At 42.2% G+C, this 5505-nt stretch overlaps 2 long non-coding RNA genes across 3 annotated transcripts in view; both read left to right on the top strand.

Moving 5' to 3' along the window:
* Nucleotides 1-1453, top strand: part of LOC310825067 — a 1946-nt gene extending 493 nt beyond the window's left edge. The window contains exons 2-4 of the long non-coding RNA XR_014555065.1: nucleotides 218-329; nucleotides 442-516; nucleotides 712-1453. This is a non-coding gene — a long non-coding RNA (uncharacterized lncRNA). The remainder of the gene's footprint in view (nucleotides 1-217; nucleotides 330-441; nucleotides 517-711) is intronic.
* Nucleotides 1454-3057: 1604 nt separating this feature from the next.
* Nucleotides 3058-5237, top strand: LOC310804295. 2 transcript variants are annotated; one of them, XR_014554205.1, is made up of 4 exons: nucleotides 3058-3207; nucleotides 4410-4524; nucleotides 4674-4744; nucleotides 4951-5237. It is a non-coding gene; the product is annotated as an uncharacterized lncRNA (long non-coding RNA). The 2 variants fall into 2 exon arrangements; XR_014554206.1 differs by lacking the exon at nucleotides 3058-3207 and adding an exon at nucleotides 3985-4113.
* The last annotated feature ends 268 nt before the right edge of the window (nucleotides 5238-5505 follow it).

Consider the following 5505-nt stretch of genomic DNA (forward strand, 5'->3'; position numbering starts at 1 on the left):
TGGAGAAATAGAAGTGGGTAGAAGATAGAGAGAGAGATGTGGTGGATGACAGGAAGCATTGGCCAATCATGATGATCCAAAATAGCTTGTAGCTAAATAGCCAGCTAAACTGAAATGTTAACATATGTCTCCCTTTTCCACTCTCACTCCATGTCTTCTCTCTTTCTTACCCTCTCTCTCTCTCTCTCTCTCTCTCTCTCTCTCTCTCTCTCTGTAGAAGCAGAGAAGCAGTCAGAGTGCTGTAAGCATGTGTCCAGGATGGAGGTGACTGACCCCATCATAGGATACTGGACTCAAAAATGGAAAGCTCCGTGTGTGAGAGCAGTCGTGTAAGGACAATTTTTACTTTCTTCTTCTAATTGAGGATTATTGTATGTGGTGACCATTTTGTGCTATGCCTGCTGTTCCAGTTTCACATTTAACAATGTTTTTTTCCTGCAGCTTTGAGACAGAGAAGGGTCTAGTATGCAGTCACGCGAGGGAACCCTGGGTGGGCCGCAAGATTCGCCAGTTTGAGTAAGTCAATCACACTCATCCTCTATGACACGCGTACACACACACACACACACACACACACACACACACACTCACTCACACACGCACGCACGCACACACGCACACAGAAACACACAGAAACACACAAAAACACACAGACCCACACATGAAACTGAGAACGAAGGAAACTGACTGTGTAATTCTATTTTCTTCCAGAAAGGCTCGCAGGAGCATGAAGTTAGCCTCTCTCTCCTCCTCTCCTCCCTCGGTACCTTCCTCTTCCTCTGTGCCTTCCTCTTCTCCTCCATCTCCCTTCTCTCGCTTGTTCCGTTCACTCTCCAGCTCTGAATCCCCCTCCTCCTTCTCTTCCCCTCCTCCCTCTTCCTCCTCCTTCTCTTCCCCTCCTCCCTCTTCCTCCTCCTTCCTTCAAAATGCATCCACCAAAAGGGTTTCGACTCAGCTGTCAACATCGAGCCAATAGAATCACAACCTCGCCGACTCAAGAAAATTAACACAAAGACAGAAGTTTCAGATGAAACTTCAACCGACGAATGAAGTTCCACTTTGCACTGACTTCTGTGTGCAGCTTTTAGAGACAGTATTCACTTATATACAGTATATACTTTCTAATATGAATACATTATTAATGTTGTTAATGTCATTCATATTGATGTGTTTATCATATTTTCTATCTGTGGTTTCTGTGTTTGAAATCATCATGTTCATTAAGTTATTGATGCTTTTTTAAGAAATCTAGTTTTTTTTCCAATTGGATGCTTCAAGGATCATGTTGAATGAGTCTTTCATGTTATTTAAGAAATCTATTCCTATCTAGACCTTTACCTTATTTATGCAATGACTTATTTATTTGAATACCTATTAATGATTTACAAGCATCTGGAAAGTGAAAGTCTATAAAACTGGGGAAACAAATATTATCTTGCATTTAGTCTTTCTGTTCTCTCTGTAATCTGTGTAGTTATTAGGAGGGGGTGGGAGAGAGAGTCAGGGGTGGGAATGGGGAGATGTGAGAAAGAGGTGAGGGGAGGTGAGACAGAGGGGAGAGGTCAGCCCTTCATGGCCTTGTTGTCCTGTGTTAAATCACCAGAACATTTGCAATGTGCATTGTGCACATTTTCATACTGCATGTTTAACATTCTATGTGACTTCTATTTATTGTTTTACAGTAAAAAAAAAACACATTGTAACACATTGTGTTTCTAGAGCATGAGTGCTGGTGGTGATCTCAATAAATACTTTTAATTGACTTCCTGTGGTCTGCCTATTTGAGCCCTGTGGCAAAGCACAACACGTTTCCTTTCCTATTTCTTAGTGATCCACCACAGAGATGCCATGGTCACACCCTCTGGCCTATGAGTCAATGACCACTTCAGAGGCCTACCAAGAAGAGCCTTGCCCCCCTCCCCAAATGCTTTTTTCCTGTGTTTTTAAGTGTATGTTTTTTTAAGGCAAATCAGTCAAATAATCACATGATCAAACACGATCACACTTTGGCCTGGTACACACTGGCATTGAACATTTGAACGCCTTCTACACATTTGACCTTATGCATATGCAATGCATATCATAATGGTCTCGAGGTGCATACACATTTGAGTGCAACATACATTGTGACATGTACACACACACACACACACACACACACACACACACACACACACACACACACACACACACACACACACACACACACACACGCGTATTGAAAACGGTGAAAACGGTCACATAAACAAACGTGTTGTTTTCCACACCTTTTCCTTACTGTGGATGTGAGCCTCACCTGGGATTAGCAAACGACTTGCAACAACATATCACAAACGGTGTACACCATCTCAAGAATGTGTGTTTTTGTGCACGTCACATAATTTTGTGAAAAAAATGTGTTGTACAACTGTTGTTTAATGCTAGTACAGTATGCCTATCAAATACAGGAGACAATATCAATATCTGGTCTAAAAAATGACTTAATATTTCAGTGTGTGTGTGTGTGTGTGTGTGTGTGTGTGTGTGTGTGTGTGTGTGTGTGTGTGCGTGTGTGTGTGTACCCCATTTATCTGCTGGTTTTCTTAGAATTACTGATGCTGCTGTAGGTGTTGGTGGTTTGCAAGGTAAATGGGGAGGGGGGGGGGTTGTGAATGTGTAACCATCCGACTATTCTCTGTCTTTCTCACATACATAAATACTTGCACGTACACACACACACTTGCACGTACACATGCACACACACACACCCTGTGACTGTGAGATTAAACAGAAGCTGTGTTTTTTCATTAGTACCATATATAACCCACCCTATGATCTATAATAAAACCTACACCACAGCCTGTCAGACAGAAATATCACAAAGGTTACCAGCCTATAGTCTTAGTTACCTTCCAGCAGAGTCAGTCAGTCAGTCAGTACGTTTGTCAGTCAGTTTGTCAGACTGTCAATTCATCAGTCAGTCCATCTGTCAGACTCTCACTAACATCTGTCCGTCAGCAAGTCAGTCAGTCAGTCAGTCAGTTAGTCAGTCAGTGAGTCGGTCAGACAATCAACTGGCCAGTCAGTCATTCAGTTAGGCTATCGGTCCGTCCATCAGTCCGTCCATCAGTCAGTCCGTCAGTATGTCTTTGCTGCAGTCTAGAACTCTGTCTGTAACTCTCCTGCTCCTCACCGTGTGTGTGTGTCTCACCACTGTCTCTGCCAACTGTAAGTACTACAACTTTACACACCTTTTTATTCTAGTACTCAACCTCAAACTTCTCTATACTCCAAACATTCTCCTCCACTGACTACATGAAAATGGTCTTGAGTGCACTACCAGGAGTGGCACAATGTGCATTGTAATGGTTTGTGAGAGATGTTAACTATAAAGACAATGTACAATACAATGCTTTATGATTATTCTATAAATGTATAAATTCAGCTATATGTATACTCATTTTAAATAATCAAAACACAACAATATCATAATATGCTTGTACAATTGCGATTAATAAATCGAAAGCCTTCCCATGAGCCCATAATGGTGGATCCCACCTTTGGACCACTGCTGGTCCTAGGACCTCAATTTACATAACTCTGAACTATTGTATAGTAGTTTATAGTCAACTTCAGCACCTCTCAACCAGGAGACAAGTTACCTCAAGGGAGTATCAGTGAGTTTCAGGCCTCCTCCCAAAACAGGGGGTAACTAACAGATAATAACAGCACAAATATATAAATATCTCTCACTTATTGAATGTGTAATTAGCGCTGATTGACACATTTATTTGGAAGTAATGCAACAATGCTACAACCTGAATGCATTGCTTTTAGTTTGCTTATGGAAATGCACAGTGGATGCATTTATTGGAATATGTCCTGTCTGCAAAATGACTTACAGTATATGTGCACAGACATGCACACTCACCCATTGGTTTGGTAGTTTCCTGTCATCTTCTAACTCGTCTACGTCGCAACACTCATAGTTCAGAGACCTCGTAGAGTATAAACAGAAAAAGAAGCATCAGTGGAGAGTTCTCACAGAGTGTCATTGGAGACAGAGCAGATACAACATGAGGGGCTTTTGGGCTTTGGTTATATTGACGATCCTGCTGACAAGCACTGCAGCAAGTGAGTACCACTACTCATCTACTCTTATAATCACCCCTACTGTTACAACCACCAGTGGCATGGACTCTGTGGTTTCTGATATTTCAGACATTTCAGATGAGCGGGGGTAGAGAACCTCAGACGTTTACCGCCGTCTGCTATCAAAGCGAATTTTGCAGATGATTCTCTTGAGACCAACTGATCCCAAAAAACATTTGCACCGTTTTTTTGTTGCAATTAAGATTAATTTTCTACGCAGTTGATGATTCTCTCCCTCTCCCTCTCTCTCTCTCTCTTTCTCTCTCTCTCTCTCTCAGTTCGTTTGCCCACACGTGGTCGCTGTTGTAAGACAGTGTCTAACGATCGCGTCCCACATATTAAAGGCTACTATGAACTAAAAGCCTCCAAGTCTGGCTGTGTGGATGCTGTTGTGTAAGTCATATAGACAAATACAAATACAAATTAAAAAATTAACATAAACACATGCACGCACGCACGCACGCACACACACACACACGCACGCACACACACACACACATATTCATTTTCAATCTCGATATCTCATTGTTGGTCTGTTTTAGTTTTGTCACAGTGAACAACAAGAAGTTCTGCTCCAACCCCAAAACTTGTTGGGTGGTCAGGAAGCTTCAAGGTAAGGAGTTAATATTCATACACACACACACACACACATACACACACACACACACACACACACACACACACACACACACACACACACACACACACACACACACACACACACACACACACACACACACACATACACACACACACACACACACACACACACACAAACACCCACACCTGTCTTATCTCTGTGTGTGTGTCTCTCTCCAGGCACAGTCACTCCACAAACCACACAAACCGTGAAGGAGCCGTGTGTTTCGTGATGACTCGATCCCTCTTCACTGAGCTACATACTCTGCAACGATGCCCTGCCTCCCCTCTTCCCTCCATTTCCTCCCCGTCTCCCTCTCCCTCCCCATCTCTCTCTCCTATCTTTCCAACCCAATGTGTATGCATTTAGTAAAAAAAGTATGCTTGTCATAAGAACTGCTTTATACCATTATAAATTCCTGGGTTAACAAATGATTCTATTAAAGTATCGTTATTTTTTAGCATGATGAGTGTGTTTTTTCTTTTTTATTAGAATGACTTTATTATGATTCTATTCTATGTTATTAAATAGTAGGTTGTAGTCATAAGCATCAGTAGGTTTTGTCCTCTACATACACTCTCAGCGCCTCCTGTTGGGCACTTCTAGAACTGCATAGCTCAGTAGCCCTAGAGATTACCCTGTGCTGCCCCCTATAGGATCTATGTGAAAGACATATCAGTCAACTACAGGCACACAGTAGACCCTAACCTTCCCAGCTCCCTCTGGCTCCTCAG

Source organism: Argentina silus (assembly GCF_951799395.1).
Source record: "Argentina silus genome assembly, chromosome: 1".
NCBI classification, from domain to species: Eukaryota; Metazoa; Chordata; class Actinopteri; order Argentiniformes; family Argentinidae; genus Argentina; species Argentina silus.